We start from the raw sequence: 12,351 nt of genomic DNA on the forward strand, positions 1-12,351 counted from the left end.
GACTCCCCACTGAGCAGGGAGCCCGATGTGGGGCTCGATCCCAGGACCCTGGGATCATGACCTGAGCCGAAGGCAGATGTTTAACCGACAGAGCCATCCAGGTGTCCCAAAATATGGTTACATTCTATGGCACTGTGAGTTAGGGTTTCATCAGACGAATTTGGTGGGGGACAGTTTGGCCCACAACTATAGGTATATAGAGTATAGAGATATATATTACATCTCTCTCTCTCTTTCATTGGGACAGAAAGTGTGCCTGTATTTGCTTCTTTGTCAAGGGGTTAGCATCAGCTCTCCGCCTTAGGTTGAAACCTACAGATAAAGACAGAGGGAAGAGGACAGCAGGTGCTGTGAAGCAGCAGACGGTCAAGACTGAATCACTGGAGGCAGACGCCGGGAAAGCTGTAGGAAGCCTGGCGGGCTTGGGGTGGGCAGCAAAGCGCTCTATGCAAGGAGGCGGGCTGCCCTGTGCCAGTCCACACACCGTGAGGCGGGCATCCTTTCAGGCACTCCTGAGCACAGGCACGGGGACAAAACCCCCACCCTCTTGAGTAAGATTGCTCAAGTTCCTATTCAGAAATAATTGTCAAGGAGGAAATTACTTTTTTTTTTTGGCGGTTCTTTTCTTCTCATTTTTAAACTCTCCTTAAGATGATAGGCAGATGGGACTTCCTTAAATGAAAGTCACTTAGTTCCCATTTTCTCTAATTGGAGGCACTTCAAATAAGCCCAGTGGTCAGATGGACACACATACACAAGACGTTTCTTAACTGAAGGGGAATTCTGAGGTAACTAGGAAATCTGAGAGCAGGGTCGAGGGCGTTTGCCCAAGCCCCACAACGTGTATTAATTTACAAACACAACAGACTGTGTTATAGAATCCATTCCATACTCAAGTCTGAGGAACCTCTTTCCAAATGAGTCTAAGAGACCTTCACTCAACTTCCATGAAGCCAGCCAGAGAGAGGAGAGACTTCCCACAGCCTTCCCCAAGAAGGGCTGGAGCCATCCTGGTGGGAGGTGCTGCCCTCCTGCTGGCCATGGAGGGAGACAAGACATGGTTTCAGAAAGGAAATATGAACAGCCCACCCAGGAACAAACAGTGAGACAGTGTTACATTGCAATCTCAAAATTGGAATTGTCAACAAAATGGCCCAAGGAAAACATCAAATCCTGCAGACGCTGAGTCCCACAGACAGAGCTCAACAGGAGGATATTGGGTAGATGCTGGCCGTGTCCCACAGGAGTCCCAGACAGGGCATCTTATCTCCGTGGATTTTACTTTTGTAGTTAGTTTGCCTTCCTGCACACTTTGTTTGTTTGTTCTGTTTTAGGCATGATCGGGTTGAAAATGTTAAAACAGGCAGACTCTGAGAGCTTGCACAATATTTCAGCAATGAGCCCAGCACATACAGATGATCAACTTTACTCAGAGCTCATTGAATGAGTAAAATATGTACATATTTTCTGTACTGTTTTTCTCAACAGAGAAACTACTTTCCCCCAGAAGAGGAGCCGTCTGTGGGACATACATCACACCAGAGCCCTGGGTCTCTCTCGCGGCAGCGAAGGCACCGTGTGGGGTGGATGTGACCGTCAAAGGACTGAGGGTCTCCTCATGTCTTCCCAGGGAGCCTCCTGGGGTTCCTCAACTGCTCTTCAGTGCTTTGTGGCTAAACAGAAGAGTGACGGTCTTTTCTTGATTCACAGAGAAATCTGAGACATAGAACTTGCTTAGTTTTAAGCCCCCACCCTCCATATTTATTATGAATGTGTCACTGACATTTATCTCTGTTGAAATCTACTCTGTGATGCTATTTGATTTGGTACAAAATCACACAGCTACTTTACAGTCAATGCATTAACGTTTCATGGTGATCAAGACCCTTTCTTATGACTTTCAGGCACCCGGACGCTCAAACAAGTCTGATAACCAGGCCCTGAGGGTGTCTCGTGCAGTGGTTTGCTTCTCTGTCTCTCTATGGGGGCAGGGGCTGTGCGTTATTAAAATCAATATTCTCTCCACCCTGGCTGGCTGGTAGGGGGCAGCCAGTCAAGGCTTGTTGAATCCGTGAATACCCATCTGTGAGCGTGAAGCAGGTGTGGTTGGACTTTGCAGCTAATGGCAATGGGGTGTTGTCAAATGGCAGCAACTTCACTAGTTGGGCCCGTCCAGGGGTCAGTCCAGAGTCAGGAGGGACGAGGAAGCAGAGTCATGTTCCTCTGGGGACTTCACCGGAGGGAGAAGACATTTCCGACACGGTACTGAGTCTGGTTTTCTCTGTGGTGCATCTTGGCGATCACCTTCTCGGCATGACCAGAGGAGAAAAGTCTATCCCAGCTTCCCCTCCTTGAGGAACCGTTTGGAAAACTTTTATAAGAGTCCAGACGAAGACCTGATGATAGCAGAAGGTGGCCACAGAGCCAGGAAAATAGCCGATCCCCTAGAGTCTCTCTTTTGTTCTTTGATGCCCACAAGCATAAAAAGAAATACCTGTCCGAAGCTGGATGGGTGGGTGGGGGGCATTCCTTGCTCTTAAGTGTTAGTGAGGAACCAGTCTCTGCTAGAGCAATAGGAGATGATCTGATACTGGGGATCCTTGACCAGTTGTGTGGGGGGTATGAAGGTTTTCCACTTAAAGTTCCTTCATGTCTTTCTTAGAGACATATGGTTTACACAGTAATAACTATTTTTCTCTCAACAGGAAGAACTATCCCCAGTAAGAATTGATTTTCCCTTCTGAAATCTCCAGACCTCTGCATCCTTTTTCGAGTTTGGAGATCGGGGTGGTAGTGTCCTAAGAGAGTAGTGCTCAGTACTGCCCGGGGAGCTTCTAATGATCCCGGAGCCCAGAAAGGCTGGAGCCATCCCGGTGGGAGGTGCTGCCCTCCTGCTGGCCATGGCGGGAGACAAGACATGGTTTCAGAAAGGAAATAGGAACAGCCTACTCCAGTCTGGCTGGACCCAGACTAATTTTTCTGGAGTCTTTGGACTCAGGCATCAGTATTTTTTTTTAAGTATTTTATTTAAAAATATTTTATTCTTAAGTAATCTCTACACCCAATGTGTGGTTCAAACCCACAACCCCGAGATCAAGAGCTGTACACTCCACCAACTGAGCCAGCCAGGCGCCGCGGGCATCAGTATTTTTTAAAGCCTTTTGAGGAGTTCTGATATGGGGCTGATACTGAGAACCACTGCTTAGAATCTACTCCAGTCCTCAAATGCAAAGTTTTTGTTAAAAAGAAAAATAAGGCCAAAGATATCTTTTAATTGGAAAAAGTATCTTTTTTTTCATATTCTTGTATCTCAAAAGCTACCAAAGGGATTTTTCCCAGCCCTGAACTTTCCATTAATAAAAAACAAAACAAATTTATACTGAAAACAATGATGAGAAAATTCAGCCAAAAGTAGAATTTTCCAGAAAGTTATGGGTGAGTGAAAAAAAAAAAAAAAGCAAAGACTATCATTGAAAAAATGCTTTTACAGGAATTTCCTTTTAAATCTACTTGCAATCAATGTCTCATTTCAAAGATGGATAAACAGCATTTGCCAGAAAGTCCCACCTCTGGCTATTGCTAAGAAGCTCAGTGTCGAGTGATGGAAATGCCCACGGCAGAGTTCACTCAGTCTGACTCAATGTGGGTTTTAAAGAAGTTAACAAATTTTTAACAGTAAGAGCACAAGTGGGTAACAAAATGACTGGCAGCTATATGACTAGTTGAAAAGAATTAACTTTAACAGCTTGGAGTGATGGCTCATCTTGCAAACACAACTTTCTAAAGATTGTATCAACCCTCTTTTTTTTTTTTAAAGATTTTATTTATTTATTCATGAGAGACAGAGCAAGAGAGGCAGAGGGAGAAGCAGGCTCCCAAGGAGCAGAGAGCCCAATGCGGGACTCGATCCCAGGACCCTGGGATCATGACCTGAGCCGAAGGCAGACGCTCAACCATCTGAGCCACCCAGGCACCCTGTATCAACCCTCTTCTTTTGGGGGTAAAAGAAATGTGTGTCTCCAGTTGCTTAGATAGCACTGCTTTCCGCGTGGCTCTGAGCACTCAGAAGGAGGAGAGAAGGGGGCATACACTACGAGTTTCTGACCCTGCCCCAATACATCAAGTGCTTGTCCATCTTTTGCTTTACGTTAATCTAGCGCAAGTTGACCTCACTGATTTCTAAGGCGACAGCTTCCCACCGGCTCTAGGAGAAAGCAGAAATCCCTCAGGCTGACATGCAAGTAATGGGGTCCCACCGTGCCTTCCCATCACTGCACCAGTGGGCCAGTGCTCCGGAAACCTTTCTAGTGAAGAGACTCAGTGGCAAATGAGAGCCCAAGATGGTCTCCCAAACTCTTCTGGGTTTTGCTTTTCTACCGTGGCCAGCCTCATCCTATAGGCTGAGCACTCTGTGAAGCATTGTACAGACTTAATCAAGTAAGCTCCTTACCGCAAACCCGAGAGGTGGGAATTATTGCCCCCCACCTTTTCCTTAAAATCTCAAGTAATTGTTGTAGTCTCCTCCTTCAGAGACCAGGGTGTGTTTTCTTGATAAAAATAATACCTTTTCAGGGCGCCTGGGTGGCTCAGTCGGTTAAGCATCTGCCTTCGGCTCAAGTCATGATTCTAGAGTCCTGGGATCCAGCCCCTTGTCGGGCTTCCTCCTCAGTGGGGAGTCTGCTTCTCCCTCTCCCTCTGCCTCTCCTCCTTGCTCTGCTCTCTCTCTCTCTCCCCCAAATAAATAAAATAAAATAAAATAAAATAAAATAAAATAATACCTTTTCATTCTTCAAGCACCTAGTGAAGTTGAGGTGCAGGGAGGTGCTTATTTCTTGAGTCACACTGGGTTCTTGGGATACTTTCGACTGGGCACATTTGTAAGGGAATTGGAGCAAAACAACTCAGGACGTGGGCAAGCTGGAATTGCTCTGAGGGAATGGAGGAGAGGGGCATTCCTTGGTCCATGTCTCTGCCACATGGTTGAACTCAGTGCTGGGTCATGACAGGGACGGTGCTCACGACGGAGACGACTTAAGGAATCACAAGGAAGGGACAGCCAGATGCACACTCTTCGTTCAGCCCTCCCGTGACATGGCTGGTGTCCTCTGTGTGTGAATGGCGCTCTTGCGCCTCTGGACCTTCGCTCCTCTCACCCCTCTGCTGGGATGTCCCTTTCCCACCTCTCCAAAGGCCCAATCCTCCGTCTTCCTGCAAGGCCAGCTCAGATGCTACCTACTCCCCAACCCCAAATCCTCCCTTGTTTCTCCCAACCTGAGGCAAACTGCTGATCATGGGTTGAATTGTCCCCCAGAAAGTTATGTCTAAGTTCTAACTCCCAGCACCTGTGAAAGCGTCCCTGTCAGGAAATGGTCTTTGCAAATGTAGTGAAGGGAAGAGTTTTGAGATGAGCTCATCTGGATGAGGGTAGATGCTCAATCCAGTGAAGGGGTTCCTTATAAGAGACAGAAGACACACGGAGACACAGAGAGGAGGCTGTGTGAAGATGAGGCAGAGGTTGAACTGATGTGTCCCCAAAGTCAGGCCCGCCTAGGATTGCCAGCAGCACCGGAAGTTAGGAGAGGACCCGGAACAGGTTCTCCCTCAGAGCCTCCAGAGGGAGTCGACCCTGCTGACACTTCAGGGCTGCCCTTCTGGCCTCCAGAATGGTGACAGGATAAATATCTGCTGTTCCAAGCCTCCAAGTTTGTGGTGATTTGTTACCGCGGCCTCAGGAAACTAATATACCACCTCTCTTGGGGTCTCTCCTATCATCCCATCTGATCTTCTCCTGAGACCCATCAATTTTGACCCCATGTTTTATCTTCTCCCGTACACATTGCCTGCTCCTACCAGATCCAGCGGGATTACCCTTTGGGTCTCCTGTAATGCTTTCTGCAGGGTTGGTGCTCTGATAATATTTGCAGGGTGCTGTGGGGGGCTGGGGGGTTCGGGGAACAGACCAGTTCATGCTCCTACAGTGACTGGAGCAGCTCAGGGGAAGGCTTGGACTCAGGCTGCTCTGACCCTCCAGCTGGGGGCTAGCCCAATTCTGGCCCCGCCCTGAGGCCTCTCTGTCATTTCAGGACTTTGGGGTGACCCCGCCCCACCACAATCTCGCTAGTACACCCCAGGCTGCACTGGGTGAGGGGCTCCTGCCTCTGTGTTTCCCATTAAAATTATTATTATTATTTTATTATTCCCATCATTAAAGTACACGCCTGGCCCACTATTCAAATGATCTCTTCAAGGCCTGTGTTCACCAGACTTGCAGCCCGTCAAGGTCAGAGGTCATGCCTTATTGACCTTTGAATTTCCTCAGCCCAGTACTGATGACATATTGATGTGCAGTGAATATCATTTAAAGCTCTTTTTTTTTTTTTAAAGATTTTATTTATTTATTTGAGACAGAGAGAATGAGAGCACATGAGACGGGGGAGGGTCAGAGGGAGAAGCAGACTCCCTGCCGAGCAGGGAGCCTGACGCGGGACTCGATCTAGGGACTCCAGGATCATGACCTGAGCCGAAGGCAGTCGCTCAACCAACTGAGCCACCCAGGCGCCCTCATTTAAAGCTCTTAAGGATCTGGTCTCCAGCTAGCTTTTCAGGATCACTTTGTCTTATCTGTTCATTCTGACTGACCCCCCCTTCCCCCCACCTTGGACTGCAATCCAGTGAAACCAATCTCTTGGCTAAGCATTGAGTTGTTCCCCCCTCTGTGGCCTCAGATTCATATGTTGGAGCACTGACCCCCAGTACCTCAGATTGTGGCCCTTTTTGGAGATAATACATTTACAGGGGGAATCAAGTTAAAGTGAGGTCATTAGGTTGGGCCCTAACCCAATATGACTGGTGTTCTTATAAAAAGGGGAAATTTGGGCACAGAGATACACATAGAAGGAAGGCGATGTGAAGACAAAAGGGGAAGGCAGCCACCCACAAACCAAGGAGAGAGTTCTAGAACAGGTCCGCTGCCTTCCGAAGGAACCAACTCTGCTGACACCTTGCTCTTGGACTTGGAACCTCCAGAGATGTCAGACATCATTGTCTCTGTTGTTTGAGCCACGAAGCCTGTGGTCCTTTGCTATGGCAGCCCGAGCAAACTAGGGCACCCTTGTTCTCAGGTCCCTCAGCCTCTCCCTCGCGCCTTTGCCTTTGCATGTGCTGTTCCCTTTGCCTGGAATGTCCCTCCGTTACTGGGCAGAAAGCTCAGCTTCTGTTCTGTGTGCAGGCTCTGTGCTAGGAGGCTTACAGGCATTACCTCATTGAATTCTCAGGGCAACACGGTATTTGGAAGTTCCTTTTTATAAAAAGAAGCGCCGCATATGCTGGTTGGCTGGTACTGACAGGAGAGCTGGAATTCATCCCAGTGAACCAAAGAGAGCAGTTCCATGATTTCATGGTATCTCAGTGACCGCGCTGAAGGGACCAGTCACAGGGCATCGCCATCCTTGGGCACCATACCCTGGGCCCAGCATGACACCGGGGCATGTCGTGGTCACCTGATATTGGATGTGGTGGGACTTCCAACATAGTAAGATGAAATCATTTGTTGTGTGTGTGACTTAGAGGAAGCCATTCTGGAAAAAGAAAATGTGTGATGCCCCGTTTGAAAGACTCTTACCTCACTCATGTGAGACTAGGGCATCTGTGTCAGAAGGGAAGTGGGTGATGTGTTGTTTGTCAAGTGCTCAGAGTGGTGTTGGGCACTTAGCAAGCACTACGGAACTCCTGGCTGTTACTACTGTTATTCTGCCGCATCTCTGCTAGGGGCGTGCGGCACAAATGTTAACTTTGGTTCCTCCCTTGTGTATGCGAGCTGGTCCTACGAAGTTTATGGGATCACAGTTATCCACCACAAGGATGAAATAGCAACTGTTCATCTAGGATATTGCAGCAAGTCAAGGGAGGTGACGCAATACCAGCCCTTTCTTGCCAAGCCCCAAATCTGGGGCTCCGACCTCTCAAGACCTACTTCCCATGGAACGATGCTCAGTGAACAGCTCAGTTCCTATGTGTGACTCCAAGCTTTTCAGGTATAAATCGAGCCCTCTTCTTGGCCCCTTCTTTCGCACGTGTGCATCTCTGCTCTACACCACAAAACTCTTCTCCACGCTTTGCCAGTGAGTGGTTTGCCAGAACAATTTGAAGCAAGTAGGGAGGTTGTTGGAAGGTTTCCAGTCACCCCTAAGAGACCAAGATCAGAAACTGTGAGCACGGTTCTAATCTGACCCATCATCTTGGCAGTGAAGCCCAACTTTACTGACCTGGCTTTTCCCTCCACGAAAAAAAAATTAGCTGGCATTTGAATCATGCACCTGCTAAGTGCTCGGAATTTTACTTAAGCTGCTTTCTTTCTCAATCCTCAAGACTCTGTGTGGCAGCAGCTCCTTTATTTCTTCTCACAATTCTGTACAGCACATATAGTTACTTCCTTAACAGTGGAGTAAATTGAAGCTCAGAAATGTGGGAATTTGCCCCTGGAAAATAAACAAGTACATACTAGAATTTCGATGCAGGTCTTCTTGGTTTCATATTCTAGACCATTTCTAAGTCCCCACAGAGCTTCTCAGCCTGGGAGAACCAGAGTCAGTGTGGGCTATCTAGACAGGGAAGGATAAGGCTGATGAGATGTATGGAGACCCCTCTACCAGGTCTCTCCAGAGGGCTGGAATTCCTTAGTCAGAGTCTCTGTTTCCAGCCCTTTGTTTACAGAGGGTGACCATCCAGCTTTAAGTTCCTGATGTGGAGGGGAACACAGGAGCACTGCCCATGTGGGTCTCTCACTCACATGGCTCCTGGCGGCCAACTGAGAGGACAGTGAGTATGGGCGTCGAGGGGAGATGAAGAAGGCTTCATGGAAATCACCAGAAAGGAGCAGGAAGATTCAGTTAGATTCAACATGTATTTTTTGAAGGTTATTATGTGCCAGTTTCTGGGCCAATAGTGAATTGCAGCTTGGAGCTACCTGTTTCTGTCGGGGATACAGATGGAAGGAGACGCAACACCGTGTGTGGGTTGTGAGGGTCACTGGCACAAAGGGTGATGTTGAGGACAAAATGGACCTATATTTATGTTGCCTTCTGTTCCACATTGAAGGGAGAATGCTGTCCTTTCTGAGATTTTATATAGCTGACATGGAATAATGATAATAATGCTTATGTGCATATATGCATATAACAGTGCAGACCCTTCCTCGTTGGTTCTCAGGAAGACGTTGTTATAGCAGTCTTGAGTTACTTAAAGGGCCAGGGCCTTCCTGAGGATCTTAGTGTTGTACACCTGCATTTGAACTTGATGGCACTCACAGAAACTCAGGGACACAAGGAAGGGTTGGAGGCCAGCGTGAAGAAGAGAGCATTTCCTCCACCGATAACGAGGTCACCGGCTTCGTTCTCATAATGAGGTCACCAGCTTCATTCTCTTTCTGCTCTTCCTCTTTGTCCCAGGAGACTACACTCAAGACAGAGAGATTCAGCATCTGTTCAAATCTGTAGCTCCTGGAAAACCTGGATAAAAGACAATGAGAGTTTGGTTTGTGTTTTCCATTCGACTCTGAAGTACAGTGGAAATGCTCCAAGTTGAGCCAGCCACCTCGTGAGACCCCTGAGCAGCCCCAATTTAGAAGCTTAGTCCTCTTGTCTTCTTTTACATCCATAGCTGTCACTTGATTAACCATCTCTTCAGACAGTGTTGGGAAAGAAAGGATAAGCACTAGCAAACATGTTTGGATCTGTGGGTGTGAGGCACGTGAGGAAGGAGCCATCAGTGGGTTTGGTCTTACGTGACACCCAATGGCACAAATGACTTGAAATTTCCACCAGATCCCCAGTTCCAAGTGGAGAATGGACTTGTATTTTAGATTTGGCATAGCACCAGGGCTATGGACTCCTTAATAGAGCTGAGTGGGGACTGTCCCCACTCACCCTTGTCTTATGCAATGACGTACTCGGATTCCCAGCTTTGTTGTGGATGTAAATAAAAAGCATAATATGATAGATCAAAAGAAAAGTATAAGGCCAGGCAGATAGTAGGCACTTAATAATGAAAAGAAAAACTTATGGAAGAATCAGAACTTGCCAGGCACTTTGAAGGATGACAAAAAGACTCATGAGTACACAGAACTATCGAAACATTCCTTCCCAACAAGGACAAACTTGAAAGCTGCCCCTTCAATCTTAGTGGCCGCCACCATGTTCCATAACATAATCATTGTGAAGCGGGAAAGAAACAAATTCTGAACGTGCAGAAAATAGTCATCCTAGAAGTGAGATATTTCTTGGCTTATGGACTCTTCTCAAGCTCTTTTTCTGTGAAGATCCTAACTTGGATGCAACAGAACTGTGGGAACGGGACCACAGTGGCTTTGGTTGGGAGTTACCTGTTTCTGTGGCTCGGTGCCAAGGGTGGGGGTGGTCCTCCCTGCCCCGATTTAGGAGAGGAGGATCGCTCTATCTAGATGAGCAGATCTGAGCCAAGTAAGGAGAATGGAATAAATAGTGAGTGCAAAACTAGGGACCCATAAATATCATTTAGCCTCGGCATGTTTTCAAAATATTTCAACCATCCCAGAAACACGTGGCAGCTCTAATACATAACAGCAAACTTTGATGATGCCAGGGCATTGGGAGGACTGCTGGTTGGTGGGGAGGGAGAGGCTGAGGGCAAAAGAGAGCGTTAGGGGCAGTTCATTGTAGCAATTCTTTCATGCTTCTGAAGATTAACAAAAGGGATTCTGCTGGCTATCTGCAAAAAGTCCAGTTACTCTTCAGGGCAGGCTGACCTGCCATCTGAAATATATGGATTTGCAACAACATTTTTCTGCTTGAAATAATAAATAAGAATTAAGGTTGCAGTTGGTTTTCTCCTCTTACATTGCCACCAGGGCACCTCAGGTTATTTTCACTGCAGAGATCCAGGGCAAATGGCCAGTGGTATCCCCCATTTAGGCTCCAGGGAAGAAGTTGCCCGACATTTTCCTATAATTCTTATCATTTGGAAATTTATTCTCTTTAAAGATGGCACCCATGCCGTGTGATCACATACTGTTTCTTTGGAAGTAAACAGACATCTGAGTCTTCCTCCAAAACTCATTTTTTTGAGCGCTGGAGTATATGAAAGACCCAGACTTTGCTAGAACTTGGTCTTCAGTGCCTACTCCCCTTCCCCCGACCCAGCACATTTTTGTTTTCAAGGGAGCTGTGTTTTGTCACATGTGGTCTGTCAAGAGCAATCAGAGACGCTGGGTGTTTTTTGAACTCAAACTCTTGAGACAACGCCGTCCTTCCACAACGTGAACATTTAAAGACAATGCTCTTGATTTTCAACAGTTGCCCTCCCTTCTCCTATACCCTCCTGCCCTCACCCCCATACCAGCCTCTGTGTTTTATGATCTTCAGGACAGGTTTTTATCCACCACCTTCTTAAGCGAGCAGCAGCCTCGGGGCACTTTGTGTTTATTTGCATTATTTTGGTTTGTCTCTAGATTGCTGTGCAAACTACAAGGCAAATAACACGGTTCTGCCTTTTTTCCAAACTTGGTCAATGGCAAGACAAAAGGCCACTTTGCTGCAGCACGATGGCATGCCTTTTGTTCATGTGAAGGAGAAAGAAAATCAAGAAATGGTCAATGCTTTCTCTCGTAGGAGAGGAGTTCGGGTGTTTATCCCCCCAAATAAGCTCTTGGCTTCTTTTGGGGGGACTCTGTTTTTATATTTGTTAAGATAGAAGATGACACCATGAGCCGTGAAATAGGATTATAAAGTAGTGATGTGCCAGAAACAACAAAGTAGACTGTCTCCTTGTTCTCTAGCTACATGGCACATGTGGTCATTAAAACATGGATTCCAGTGGGAGGAACATGATGCCCTAGGGCAGGGGAAGGCACAGAATCGGGCCTTTCCTAGGAACAGGGTTCCATGTGATGTGTGAAGTGGCAAAGCTGTCCAAAGAGTCTGACATATTGCTTCACTCAGAGGGGTTATGAAACAGAGTTGACTCAATATCATGTGTTGTCTTCAAGTGATAACGCAGCTCAAGGCACCAGGAGGGATGCTTTCACATGCTCATGGAAAGTACTGCATTGCTTTTCTGGGGAGACATTCTTTTGTGCAAAGGGGATATCCTTTCTCTGGCAACTGGATGGCCGTGGTGTCTGGGGATGGGTTAAGAAATTCAAGAGGCTAAGCCTGGTAGTCCTTTAGGTTAGGGAGATATAATTAAAAAGCTGGATTGTCTGCAAGCTTGCCCTAGGTGGGGCTGATTAAACAACTGTGGGATGCCTATGCAGCTGAGGAGAAAAAAATAGGTAAAAGTGAATTGGATTCACTTTCCCCAGTTGATGGATGTGATCTT

General features: G+C 47.1%; 1 long non-coding RNA gene across 1 annotated transcript in view; it reads left to right on the forward strand.

Annotated features, from left to right (window-relative positions):
• Positions 1 to 3,053, forward strand: part of LOC118001849 — a 55,100-nt gene extending 52,047 nt beyond the window's left edge. Inside the window, exon 3 of the long non-coding RNA XR_004676860.1 lies at positions 1,489 to 3,053. This is a non-coding gene — a long non-coding RNA (uncharacterized LOC118001849). The remainder of the gene's footprint in view (positions 1 to 1,488) is intronic.
• The last annotated feature ends 9,298 nt before the right edge of the window (positions 3,054 to 12,351 follow it).

This window comes from Mirounga leonina, unplaced genomic scaffold (assembly GCF_011800145.1).
Source record: "Mirounga leonina isolate KUSES-001 unplaced genomic scaffold, KU_Mleo_1.0 Mir_54, whole genome shotgun sequence".
Lineage (NCBI taxonomy): Eukaryota > Metazoa > Chordata > Mammalia > Carnivora > Phocidae > Mirounga > Mirounga leonina.